The 14,910-nt window shown below is 37.2% G+C and overlaps 1 protein-coding gene across 3 annotated transcripts in view; it reads left to right on the forward strand.

Moving 5' to 3' along the window:
* Window positions 1–5,116: 5,116 nt before the first annotated feature.
* Window positions 5,117–14,910, forward strand: part of LOC132149263 (trinucleotide repeat-containing gene 6A protein-like) — a 36,248-nt gene continuing 26,454 nt past the window's right edge. For 2 of the 3 annotated variants that reach the window (XM_059558357.1, XM_059558360.1), the window contains exons 1-3: window positions 5,117–5,316; window positions 6,988–7,035; window positions 14,048–14,137. The gene's annotated coding sequence lies outside the window, so the exon portion shown is untranslated. Of the gene's footprint in view, window positions 5,317–6,987; window positions 7,040–14,047; window positions 14,138–14,910 lie in introns of all 3 variants that reach the window. The other variant, XM_059558358.1, reaches the window with a different exon arrangement.

Here is a 14,910-nt window from a genome sequence, read left to right on the forward strand (position 1 = left end):
TTTTGTATTTCTTTTGTCATTATTAAATATCAGTTGATTGTCCGCCGGTTCCCGCCTCCTTCTTCCCGAAGATTATGGAGATTTTATTATTACAGGTATATAAGTCATTAGCTATATAATTTGTACGTTATATCTTGGATATGTTTTTGACATAACAGCTGAACATTACTGTACCCCATGTGTGACAGCTAATGTCACCTCATTCCATGGCAAGCAGTTGCATGCAGATTGGAATAAAAACAGTTTGTGCAAGACAATGAATATTTCAGTTTCTAGCAGACAGCGTTAAAAGACACTCTGCATGGAGAGATGATGGTCTCATTGCAATATGTTTCTGTAGTACCAGATTTCCCCTGCCTGCGCACACCCCCCACTTACAACCCATAGACTGGATCTGTGTGAACTGATTTGAGTTGGTCTGCTGAATTATGATGCATTACATCGCCAGTCTCCTCTGCTGTTGCCACGGCAACGGGCATCACATTGGCTGGCCCAACTGCACACACGTTCTGTGGTAACGAGCACTTGGCAAGATGCCAGGGCAACATCCAACCAACCTCAGTTCTGGTTTTTTTGTTTTCCAGGATTTACAGCTCATAATTCACAGATTCTCTCTGCATTTTTCACCATGAAAGCATGCTGACATCAGGGTCCACTATACCTAACTTTATTTATTATTTTTGCAGTCAAACCCATTTTTCTGACCCTTCACAACAGTAGGACCTCAATTCAGTTTAGACCTTTATACCAAAAATTACATTTCTGTCATCATCCCTTTTTTTGCCATAATAAAAGTTGGTTCCAGTGCAATCTTGTTTTGGACCCCATTGACTTTCATTTATACGGGCAAAAATACTTCTTTAAAATCATACACATTCTTCAGACAATTTTCTTTTGCTCCTTGGAAGAAAATAAGTCATTCTGGTTTGGAATTATCCCTTTAAGTTTCCATTTATGTTTTATGTCTCTTTATTTGACAGAGAAAATATACGTATCTAAAATGAAAATTGTGTTTACTTTGGCAGCCTGGTGGTTTGAATCAAACTGCATCCAAATGAATAGTTAACAGTAGAGCTTTTTGGCTCCTTCTGGAATCCCAGTAATGTTAATGCTAATCAAGTCAATTAACATGTCAAGAGGATCCAGTGCTCCTCCTCTTTACATGCCGGACAGTGTTTCTCATGGAAGCCTGCCCTGTGGTGAAGAGTCTTTTGTTAGATTAAAAATAAAAACACATGGATTGTATTAAGGACCTTGAGAGGAGACCCATTCGCTACCTGACACCCTGCCAAGTTCCTGGCTCCAAATAATGCACACGCTCTGCTGGACTCTTATGCAATAAAAGATAAATAGAAGATAAAGTGAGACACATTATTAGACCTTCATACATTTTTAAAGTTGGAAGATGGAGGAATTTGTTGTCCTGCAGAACATAAATAACCCCTTCTGACAATGGATGTATTTTTTAATGTAGTTCATTAATGTAATTAAATGTAGGAGTTTTAAGTAGTAAAATGCACATGCAATAATATGCCATTTCCTAATATCTGAAACACTGTCACAATATTTTTATGTCTCATTTCTGGCAACTACAGATGTTGTACAGATCCTGATATTTTTTACAGTATGGTGCTGCTGTTCGCTTATTTCCTTACTGGCTGCTACTTGTGTTCAGAGTTAAAAGGATTCAGGTGAAAGTGGCCGTTTTCTTTCTGTCTGTGAATTAGGATCTTGTGTGAAGTGGCAAGATTAAGATCTTTGCTTTTAAAGTGGCCAGGCCTCTTTCATGTGTGGTTGCTGATGTGAGAAGACCATAGAGTTTTCCGCTGGAAGGTATGATGGATGGCAGTGGAAGATGAGCAGTCTGCTCATTAGAGCTGGCGTGAGGGCTACAGACCACTATCTGAAGAGCCTTGGGAGAGCGAGCCATCATTAGGGCACCCAATGAGCTCCACTCATCTCTCCAGTCACTGGCTTTGTATATTTCTGTCTTGTCAGTTCTCCAAATCTTAGAATTTCAGCTAACATAGTGTATCTCATAAGTCTCAAGCTGATCGTATGGCGATAAATTCGTGAAAGTCAGGTAAGCAGATTATATTCAAATAGTATGTGGGGTTTTTTTTCAGTAAAATACTAATGCATTTGCTTAAAATTCCTGCTAGTTGCTCTTGCAGTTAATTTCACTCGTTTTGGACCAGTATGAATGTAAAAGATGTTTCAGACTGGTTTGTGGTGGTCTCTGTTGGTTTGGAGCTGCTGTGAAGACAATGGTCATGCTGGTCACAAAACATCTTTTATTTTTGACATTTTGTCAGTTCCAGGTAGTCATGTCACATGGGTATAAGTAAGTATTTACTTGGCACACCTGTGTAGTGTTATGAAGAAATGAAGTAAGTAGTTGTAACGTTCCCCTTTATTTTCATTTCATTTCATTTTTCTGGCTGTGCCATGCCCTTCTTTCTGCATATTGTTGTTCCTTCATTAACAACTACTGGCTGCTATAGGGGATAAAAACTGTTCATGGACAGGGCAGTGGAGCTATAAGGGAGCAGGCCAAAGTTTCATAATATAAAGCCAGCCATGTATTTGTCATGCAAAGCTGTTCCCCTCTTTCTGCCCTGTCTGCCCGAGCACAATGCATCTGCCTGCGTTCCCAGGCTCCGCTTGCTCTCATCGGTCTGAGAGGGGGGAGAGCAGCCCACTGTCCTGACCAAACTGACCCTTGTCCTACTGCAGCAAACTCACTCTCAAGCAGCTGGCCTCAGACCTCTGCTGACCATCAACATTCATGCCTCATACAAAATTAATTCTCAATACCACAAACGCAGAAGGCCTGAGCTGTCCCAAGCACTATGCTTTTTTTTTTTTTTTTTCATTATATTTGTGATGAAACAGACAAAATATGCCTTATATATTATATTTGGAATGAATATGATAGGATATGATTAGTTTAAAAAGATGCATAACCATATTAAAGAGCTGTATAACTGGACAATAAAAAAATTAGTAATTAATGTTTGAAGTTGCAAAAGGCTTATTCTGCTATGGTTTCATATAAGCAATTGCAACATTTTGCAACATCTTTCAAAAAATGCTAAATTTCTGTAACTTGTACCATGAGCTCAAAGGAATGTGGCTCTACCTGCTAATGTGTTTTTAGTATTGTGCAATGACACTCAAAATAAAATGTTATGTAAATGATGGGACCTGACATAAAAATCTGAATATCCTGTTTTAGTTTCTACATGTAAAACAGGTTGTTTTCTGTTTGAAGCCGGTTCAATCGGTAGCCACTTCTGTGTGATTCCTGATGAGTGAGGCAGAATGAACGCTTCAAAAGGACGGCGTAGCCGAGCCGTTTTCAACTGTATGTCACTGCTTTGTCTTCAAAGTGAAAACGCAGGCAAATTCCAGACTAAAAGCTGGCTGTGTCTATATTGTTGTAGATTTATTTAGGTTTTCCTAGTTTGCACTTGGTTGGTGTTTTTGCCTTGTGCTGAAAGATTTTTTCACAAAAGTGAAGGTATTCACTGTAAACAAACAACTGAACAATGAGGGATCTGTTTTGTCTAAAATTGTTTTAGATCATAGTTTATTTACAGAAAGGTTCTGAATAATACAAATTCATAATACTTTGACACTCAGAATGTCAAACTAGGCCTACTTGGGTACAATATATAATTTACAAATTAATATACAAATAAATTGTATATATTGCATCCATTAGAACACAATATTATTGAGAAATGCATACTTATAATAGGATCATAAATGGGTTAGATTTAATAAAGTGAAACAGTTTGAGATGAAAGCAAATGCTAGTATTTGACTTCTTGTTGTCATCTGAGTGGCATTAAAGTCACTTCTGCACAGTCTGAAACCAATACAATTGATTTAGCATATATTATGTACTTTTATTGTATATTTTTATCCAAAGCGACTTACAAATGAGGACAATGAAAGCAATCAAAAACAACAAGAGCAATGATATACAAGTGCTATAACAAGTCTACAGTCAATAAAAGAAAACCGATAGAATAGAAAAAGAATAGAGCAAGTTAGTGTTAGAGGTCTTTTTTTAAAGAATAGAATTAGAATAGAGAGTGCTAGAGTTAGAGGGTCAAATAAAATGGAAGAGATGTGTTTTTAGACGATTTTTGAAGATGGCTAAGGACTCAGCTGCTCGGAATGAGTTGGGCAAGTCATTCCACCAGGAGGGAATGTTAAATGTAAAAGTCCGTAAAAGTGACTTTGTGCTTCTTTGGGATGGTACAATCAAGCGCCGTTCACGTGCAGAATGCAAGCTTCTAGAGAGCACATAAATCTGAAGTAATGAATTTAGGTAAAGGCGTGCAGAGCCAGGGGTGGTTTTGTACCGCACAAACTGACAGCCACCACTTATAAGCTACTACTAAATATTAAAAATACGTAATTTTCTGTAAAGTTGCTTTGTTTGCTATGTTAATGAAGTGAGTGAGTGCAGGTACAACTGCAGGAGAAATGGCTTGAAGGAGATGAGATGGAATAGGATCAAGTGGACAAGAAGAATGATTAGAAAGGATGAGTTTGGAGACTTCTGCCTCAGAGAGTGAAGAGAAGGGTGTAATGTGTGATATTACCCAATTTTCCTTTAATTGTATGGCTGTTTCAACATGACAATTTTTTTTCTCAAACTGTCTGTTTGTAATATTCCTTGATATTATTTTGGATTATCTGTCCATTTCTATTATGAATTCTTTTGAACTATTTTCTTATTGTCAGGTGATAATTTTCTCATTATAACCCAGTTACTTTTTCCTCCAAAATTTTACTTTATATATCACTATGGCAAAGAGCAAAGAAAGCCACCATGAGTCTCGGTTAACCACCAACTATGTGGCTCTGTTTCAAAGCATAGTCCTTTGCCTACCTAGACAGCATATTTTGGCATTAAAATCAGCTAAGCTCACGCATCACTCGTCATATCTGTTTTACAACCATGCTTCTAAAATTCCCTATGATGTCAAAAAAATACCGCACGTGTCTGCGAAGCCCAAAAGTGGTCGTGAGGTAGTCAACTAACTAGGTTTTGAAACGCTGCCTTGTATGTGGCCACCATTTTGGAGGTGAGTGTGTCTGTGTAGAGTTCGAGGAAGTGCTCAGAGAGCGGCGCTTGAGCTCTTCCTGCAGTTAAGGATGAATGCATGAACGCAAGAGAAGAAAATGGCGATCGAACAGGACAAATATTTCCCCTCCTAGACTCTGCAAATGTGTTGAATTTCTACAGCCTTATTGTTTGCTTTCATTTCATCTCTACTGCACTTTAAACTAAAAGAGGTGAGTTTTGCGGTCCGTTCGTGTGTATCTTTGTGATTTTCACCATATAAGCTAGATACATGTATTCAGCAGCGTATCTGCGGTATCTAAGACGAGGCACGGTTGAATGTTTTGCAGTTTTGTTTGCACGACAGTTTCACAATTTCAGGGTTTATATAAATAGTTTCTACTGTCTGCGTTATGTCAAAAAAATCAAAGCGCATGTCTGTGCGGTGACATTTCTTGAACGTTGATCTCCTGCTTTCACATAATGGCACCGAAGTGACATTGCAGTCGGTTTCAGTACAGTAAGTATCTTTACTAACGTGTTTACAAGCATAAAAGTCGAGTTTATGAATGTAACGTTACAGCGTTTAAATATGAGGTTTTGTGTTTTTTGGACAGTTTTATGCAGTGTATTTTGGAAATATGTTGATTTAATTTGGATGTTTAATTCGACGTCCTGCAACTTTTATGATGTCGCCCTTTTTTTTGGTTAACGCTAGTTTGTTGCTTCCAGCAGTATTCGATCCATAATAATTAAACAAAACAAAAAGATTGTGTCGTTGTTCATCTAATGTGAGCATTAATAAAACCGCGTTTGATTCGTTAAAGCTGTTAAGCATTAAAAATACAGGCTTTAGTAGCCAGCTGGTTTGTTAGCACTCTTAGCTCATCTGCTGAATTGCGCACATCCAGGAAAATTATATTTAATAATTTGGAAAGGTACGTTAACCAGTTTGCGTTTTTTAATACTGCTTTAATAACTTAACGGAGTGGCGATCGTTAACGTTACATGCTATATGTTAATTGTTTATTTTGTGTTTAAGTTAGCTTTTTAAAGTACGCAGTCACAGCTGCAAGCACAGAGGGAAAATTCCACAGCAAAAGCTGCGTTTCCTTCTCCCAGATCAGAGTAAAGAAAATATAGACATTACGAGGTCGCTCTTTGAGAGTAGAAGTTGCGTATATATATGTTTTGAGTGTGTTATATTTTAATGTTTTAAGGGCAGGTCAAGGTTGCTGGTTTGCCCCGTTAGCAGTAGCTGAAGCCAGTGGTGGGGGAGGAGTAAAGTATAGCTAATGTTAAACTGAATCACTTCTTTTATTTTTAAGAAGCCTGTTTCTTTATTAATCACGTGTTGCTTAAGTTAAAATAAATGTTTGCTAAAGAATACAGTCTGGTTGAATGGCTGCTGTTCATGCATCTATTCGTGGCATTTCTTCTGTGACTCACAATTCGAGGGGTGTCCATCCATATAATGTAAATATGGCGAGAGGCGAAATCAGTTGATTTTGGTTTCATATTGTGGTATGATTAGGAAGTTTGTGGTTGGCATTGGATACATCATTTTTGCATCACCCAAGTATGTGGCACTTGAAATACATGTGTAGTTGCGGTTTCAAAAGTAATGAAAGTGAACATTTTTAGAAAGGATTTTTTAGAATATATTTATTCTTTTCCTAGTACAAGGAGGTTGCCTTGTCATTGCACACCTAAGTGTTGTTCACACAATACATAGCCATCTGTACAAGAATGAAATGTACACTTTGCATTCACCTGTCTAAAGTTAAATGTCCAGCTATATAATCCAGTTTCATTGATTTTGTCAGATGTTTATGTACTGGAGAATGAAAAGTGAAGGAATGTCAGATTGTTAATTGAAAATCTGTGTGTTTATTTCCTAAAAGAGAATTGGATGCTATTGCCACCAAAGACATTGAAGAGAAGCAACACAGGTCAGTAAGTACGCTCATCTCCCTGTAGACATTTTCAGTAGTGTAGATGAGCGCTTGCTTTTTCCAAAGCCTGCATGCTTCTGGGCTTTTCCTATTCATGCCTTTGCTGGGCGGCACTAACAAAGCCGGGTCAAAGCAGCTGCTGCTACTGCTGTAAGCAAATGCAGTTCCGTTTGAATTGAAGGGGTTCCCGGTGCTGAGTAAGCTTTGCTGCTTAAAAATGTTGAACAAAAACAGTGTTTGTGTTACTCTGTGACGACACTGTATTGCAGTCATGAGTCATAAACACTTGCCTCCGCTGTTTATAGCTGCCGAATTTTACTTATCAGGGAAATGAACATTGCCCCTGTTAGGTCATAATCACATCCACACCTAACAATGCCAGGGACTAGATCATAACACGTTTGCTTCAACCGAGTTTGATCACACATTATATTATACATTATATTTCTAGCGTTTAAACAATTTTTTCTTATCTTGTTTCTTGATATTACATGTTCACATGTGATCACATTGCTTTTCATCTGTTGGCATGTAATGGAAAAGCCCAAGTCTGATTTATGTCATCTTAGTGACTCAGATTTAGGCTTTCACAATTTGAAGAAAAAAACTAATTGCAGAGATGCATACATATATATATATATATATATAAATAACTATTTTTTTAACGATTGCATTAAAAAAGTGACAGGTTTGCTGTACTTGATATATATATATATCAAGTCTATAAGAGTGTGTATTTCTAAATATGATAATAGACAAAATACAAAATTACTATTGTAATATTTCATATTTTTGAAGTATATTATTTTACAGTACATCTGTAACATTTATTTCTGACTTAAAACATATTGACATGGTAAACCATCAAGCTTTTATTTTGGCGGAGAATCGCAAGGAGCTCTTAAAGCTTCTTTTTTGTTGACAACAGCTGGTTTATGAGCGCTTGTCATTACAAGTTTGGAAAGTTGGTTTGCATGTTGTGTTCACAAATGAACGCTAGAAGCAACCAAAAGAGCATAGTGCAGAGATGAGTGGAGCAGCAATTGCTGTGATTTGAGCTGCTCTGAGACACTGAGAGATAACAGATCATGAGCTGCTTGTGTGTAAACACACTGAAATGCACAGTGTGTGTATTTAGTTAAGTTGCAGTCTTATACAACCATGCTAAACCGTATCATATTTTCGGTTTAACTTCGATTTAAGGGATAGTTAACCTTCAGTTGCTGGTCCCCATTGACTTGCATAGTGTTTTTTTTCCCCCCATACTATGGAAGTCAGTGTAAACCAGCAACTGAAGGTGATCTTCAGTTTAATTGTACAGCACTGCTCAGAGCAACTATTATTTAGAGTTAATCAATAAAAAAGAAAAAAAAAATTATACAAAGTCTTACAGGGTAGTTATATGTACTGGTATTATTTTGACTGGTCATCTTTCAGCTGTGCTTATGTTGGCGCTTCATAAACGGATGCCCCTGTCTTTGTGTTTGTATATGGGAGGCTTCTGTTGTTGAGATGGCCATCTGGTTAAACACTTTAAGGAGAAGAGGTTGTTCCTGGGGGAGGGGCAGGGCTGTGTGGCCCCAAGCACAATCTTGATAGGCTGATTTTACCCCCTGGAAGTGGCCATATTCTACTTTTCACATCAGATAGGCCTATTTGTTTGGCCCGCTCACGTATTTGTGATGCTTTAGGTTTATTTTATGATTTTGACGATTCACCCTAGTTGTTGAAACAGGAGTCAGCAGTAGGGATGTTGCGGTGACGGATTTTTTCCACCGGTTAATCGACGTGTAAAAAAAACGGTAATCCCAGTGTCACCGGGGTTGCGTGTCGGGGATTTCGGGTGGCCGAGAATGCGGTCGTGCAGACGTGCACACGTCTCAATTTACTTTCACTTTAATTAGCGGCAATTCAGTAGCATTTGTTTGAATTAATCATGGGTTAATTTATTTTATTCTTAATAAAAATACACAAAACAATAAGACACTCGCTTGTATTACACACATCTTTATTGCAAAATGAATAACTTAACACACCTTGCAAAAACTAAACAAAAGCACTTATGAAACACCTTTAAAGTGCATTTATTAACAAAACGAACCACTGCACACATCGTGCAAGTATCAAACAAGACTCGTTAAATAATTATAAATATTCGTTAAATAAAGTGCCTGCCTTTTTACAGCAAAAAAAAAAAAAACACCGCACAACCATCGATTATGAAACGAACGAACATCAAAAACTTCGTTAAATAAGGTAGCCTAGCCGAATAATCACTGGACACTTAAGTGCAAAAAAAACTAATATAAAAATTAAACTCACGTTAAGCTGTTAAAAAAAAAGAGGTAGGCCTATTAACTGCATACACCGTACAAAAAAAATTATAAATAGGCTAAATGAGAAACAATAAACGAAAAACCTTCATTTTAAATTGCAACAGTTCGCTTTGAAACCAGATCTTCCGCATCCTTTGCCAGTTAGCTCGCCTCACTCTCCTCAAATGATAAATGAAATCGGACAACTGCTGCTTTACTGCGGCGCTCGTTCCACTACGCTAAATTACGAAGGCACGTAGTCACTAACTGAATTAAGTGCTTTATTGCTATAGGCTAAAACTTCAACACGATGGGGACTGTGCCGGTGGTCAAGTGCAATGACCGGTAGGTGGGTTAAACACCGTGTATCACCGGTAACACCGACTATCGCAACAAGCCTAGTCAGCAGTGTTTTCTATAGTAAATTCCCATAAATAAATGCATGCATACTAGGGGTGTAACGGTACACAAAAATCACAGTTCGGTACGTACCTCGGTTTTAAAGTCACGGTTCGGTTCATTTTCGGTACAGTAAGGGAAAGAAATGCAAACATTAAACTGCAGGTTGTTTATTATTATACACTTTTTTTTTTTTTTTTTATAGTTAATAAAATATATATAAAATAAAAAAAAGAATAAGAAATAAAATACTGCTGCAAAGTTCTCCACTAAATAAAATACTCTTAGTCTCAAACCAATATCATATAATAAAATATAATGAAAAATATAATTAATAACTATGATTACAGTGCAGCATTACCAATCCCAGCTTGTAGGCCTGCTTCACCAGAATCGTGCCTGACGCGGCGCTGGCGCGCTGCTGCTGCTGTAGGTGACATAGAGGGAGACCGCCGACAGACCAGACTCTTGTCTTCATGACAACAATATCTATACTTCATGTTGAGCATAAATATAAAGCCTACTGATAAAGGACACCGTCAACAGTATTGACGGCAAAATAGACTATGCTTGACAGGTGCAATATTTGAAAATCGATAATTATTAATTTATTTTTTAAATTACATTTATATCTGAATTTATGTCAACCTATAGACTTTCAAACATCAAAGTGTCATGAATTAATATGTATTTGTGTACAAAATGACTTATAAACATATTTTCCTATTCTATTTTGCCTGGAAACGCTTCCAACACGCTTGCGTGTCGTGTGAAAAATAGGCGTCGGTTTTATTTTTTAGCATGCACGCATTTTCTGCGCGGCTCGAGACGCGCGTCTCACGCAGGCAGTCTGCAAGCTCTAACCTGTTAACATGGGAGTCGAATTAAAAACGGACACGCCACGCATCCAGTGTGTCACCGGCCTTAGAATCAGCTGCAGGGCGGGATTTGCGCTGAACGCGGAGACTTCCGCCACTTAATATGTTTGTTTGGAAACACGAAAATGTACTTATATTCCGTGCACAAAATATTGCATTCCGTCATTCGGTACACACGTGCACCGTACCGGAAGCCCTGTACCGAAACGGTCCGGTACGAATACACGTACCGTTACACCCCTAATGCATACATATTTAATGTTTTTCAGCTATTTTGTCAGCCCTACCACCCACTCATCTGATCAAATTCTGATTATTTTTTTCCAAGCATAAGGTGTAGCACTCTTTGACCATTACTTAGACATAGTTGAAAATGGTAGTCTTTTTTTTCTTTCTTTCAATCATCTAAAATGATTGACAAATGGATATTAAAATTCTGGCTTTTACCAGTAATTGTTTATTGGTACAGATTATGATATATATTTATTATTTTATGATAATGGTGTCATTATCATTCATCCCTATTTAGAATTAGTACATGCAAGGGTGCATACCAATACTGAGTACCAGTCCACTTTCTTAATACTGTGAAATAATTAGCTGCCAATAATTTATCCTATTTAAAAAAACAAAAGTATATTACCTTTAATCTACCCCGTATATTGCATGTGAGTTGCTGAGCTCATTAAAGGGATAGTTCACCCAAAAATGAAAATTATGTCATTAATAACCCTCATGTTGTTCCAAACCCGTGAGACCTCCGTTCATCTTTTGAACACAGTTTAACCCTTTTGGATTGTTCAAATTCACTACCCTTTCTGTATGTTCGGGATGAAAACATCCACTCAATTAAACTGCTGTAAAAATGTATCAGATTCATATTCAAAATGATCAAAACTACCAAATGTTTTTAAAAAAATCCAAGATTTAACTCTTTAATGCCAAGTTCATAAATGATGTCACTGATTTGGGGGGAAAAAAGACACAAAATAACTTATTTTCAATATAAAAGTAAGTGTGGCTGGATTTTTTTTCACTTTATATAAAAGTCTTGGGCATGTCAAAGATTAGTAGCAACATTGGCTTTGATGCATTTTTAGTTTTTGTGCAGCATTAGATTTAAATGTTTTCTCCCTAATTTGTTGTTGGTGGCTGTTTTTGCCCCATTGACTTCCATTATAACGAAATTTCTCCTCCATATAACTCCATATACAAGCCAGAAACTAAGCCTTTTTTTTGCACAGGCCTATCTAAAGGGTTAATGGTCCCACCTAGTGATTAACTGTAAAAAATAACAAATGTTATCTCTTCCCAACAGGGAAAACCACCAACAATCAAGAATCTCACACATACACAAACACTATAATTTGCTGTTATACTCCATATAACTCCATATACAAGCCAGAAACTAAGCCTTTTTTTGCACAGGCCTATCTAAAGGGTTAATGGTCCCACCTAGTGATCAACTGTAAAAATACCAAATTTTGCCTCTTCCCAAAAGGGAAAACCACAAACAATCAAGAATGAATGATTATATGGTGTCATGGCTTTGCAATCAAAAAATGTCGTTATAATGGAAGTCAATGGGGCAAAAACAGCCACCAACAACAAATGAGGGAGAAAAAATTAAAATCTAATGCTGAACAAAAACTAACAATGCATCAAAGCCAATTTTGTTACTAATCTTTGACATGCCCAAGACTGTGATAAAAGGTAAAAAAATATCCAGTCCACAATCATTTTTTTATATTGAAAATATGTAATTTTGTGTTTTTCCCCCCAAATCAGTGAAATCATTTATGAAATTGGTAATTAAAGAGTTATAATCTTGGAATTGTTTTTAAACATTTGGTAGTTTTGATCAGGACTGAGGTTGATAAATAGATTTATGCAAAAAAAAATTAAAAATATTTATCTGATACATTTTTACAGCAGATTAATTTAGTTGATGTTTTCATCCCGAACATACCGAAAGGGTAGTGAATTTACCCACAGTGTACCGTTGAGTTTTTGAAACATTTCAAAGCATTTCCCCAAAATATGGGTCAAAATAAGATTTGTCACCAAAAATCATTCCATTAGCTCAAACACAGAGAAAGTTGTGGCCAAAATAAGAATCAACTTTACCCCCTAGTGGACGAAAACTTCCCCACCAACGCATAAGGGTTAAGATATTTTACATTTAGTCCAAGAGCTTTCTGTCCCTCCATTGAAAATGTGTACGGTATACTGTCCATGGTTAGAAAGGTAATAAAAACATCTTCAAAGTAGTCCATGTGACATCAGAGGGTCAGTTAGAATTTTTTGAAGCATCGAAAATACATTTTGGTCCAAAAATAGCAAAAACTACGACTTTACTCATCATTGTCTTCTCTTCCATGTCTCTTGTGAGCGAGTTCAAAACACTGCAGTTTAGAATCACTGCGAACGCAGTGAACTGTGAACGCCGAGCCAGATAACGAACGAAAGATTTACTCATTCTCGAGTCATGAACCGGTTGCATTGGTTTTCGCATTACCAGTAGTGATGGCAAGTTCGATTCTTTTTCGCAAACCTGTTCTTCCAGACAGTTCGATTCAATAAACCAGTCATCTGTGTTCATCTTCAGTTCTCTCTTCACAGCAGTTCAGTCAGTGTACTGTTTGAGTAAATTAATTGCTCCGGGATATTGGTTTGTTTTAACTCCGAGGGAGTCTCAGCCACATTAAAACATTTAACAGCTTAAGTCATTTGTGGATTAATTTTAATTTAATTTAATTTTAATGCTTATTGGAGACGTAAACCATTTCAAACGATTCAGTTCGATTTGGTGAACTGGTTCAAGAAGATCCTGCTGCAGACAATGCTGAATAAAGTCATAGTTTTTGCTATTTTTGGACCAAAATGTATTTTGATGCTTCAAAAAATTCTGACTCTCTGATGTCACATGGACTACTTTGAAGATGTTTTTATTATCTTTCCGGACATGGACAGTATACCGTACATAAGTTTTCAATGGAGGGACAGAAAGCTCTCGGACTAAATCTAAAATATCTTAAAATGAGGTCTCATGGGTTTGGAACAACATGAGGGTGAGTCATTAATGACATAATTTTCATTTTTCGGTGAACTAACCCTTTAAGCTCGCTTACTACATGAACATTGTGCTTCTTGCATGGATATCATTGTGCAGAACTACAGTGTTGGTAGTCAGTGAAAAGGTGCTTGCTGGTTTGTCCCCCAGAGATAGTTGTTTGTTTATAGAGGAGTAATTTCCTAGTATAATCTGTTAAAGAGATTACCAGAAGCTTTCTCCCATTTACTAAATGCATTGCTGTATCATTTATTTGGAGATGTAGCTGTGGGAAACTGTTAGAGTTGTTAAAGATGAAGCCAAGTTATTGTATCTTATCTGCCATTTGATCCTTTTGTTTTCAGGGAAATCTTTCGAAACACGGATGGAGAGTGGACGGCGGAAAGTGTAGAGTTCATTGGAATAACGATAAGGAAGCGGGGGCTACTATAAAGGTATGAATTATTGTCTGTTTATGAAGCTGAAAATGACCAAAAGCATTTGTTGTAGTTATTTTGGGTTCAGTGTTTTGTCACGGCATAAGCTACTGTGCCATGTTTATGAATGAAATTGCATTGTCTGTGTTGAATTCTGATTAGGAAAGAATAGCAAAGCCATCTTATAAGGGCCTTTAGCACCGCTTTAGTTCCAGAACTAAATGTACAGTACTGAAGTACTGGGATATTTTTGCACAAACTATTTCCCAGTACTATTTAAAGGGTTATATTCGCACCGGCAGTGTGTACTAGGAAGTGCTGGTCGACTGCGGTGTCATTTTTGTGCGCCGTTCAACAACGTAAACGAAGAATAACAACAGGAGGATGGAGGACGCTGTGATTGGAGCTGTGTTTTTGTTGCGTCTCGCGAGTTTCACAATAATAAACATGGATTGACGACGTATACGTAAAGCGATTGAAAACAGAAAGGAGGACTAAGAATCTCCAACGATAACGGGCAGTGCTACATTTGCTTCAAGTGCCTGCACTTCAGCGTCCGTCCATCTTTCGCTGTTCATCATACTTGCAAAATAAATTGACACAATGTTTTCAGTATGTTTACACAACATTTTAAAGGGTTACTCCACCCCAAAATGAACATTTTGTCATTAATCACTTACCCCCATGTCGTTCCAAACCCGTAAAAGCTTTGTTCATCTTCGGAACACAATTTAAGATTTTGGATAAAACATGGAGAGTTTCTTCCTGTGGGACTCTTCCCTATGGGACAG

Source organism: Carassius carassius, chromosome 9 (assembly GCF_963082965.1).
Source record: "Carassius carassius chromosome 9, fCarCar2.1, whole genome shotgun sequence".
NCBI classification, from domain to species: Eukaryota; Metazoa; Chordata; class Actinopteri; order Cypriniformes; family Cyprinidae; genus Carassius; species Carassius carassius.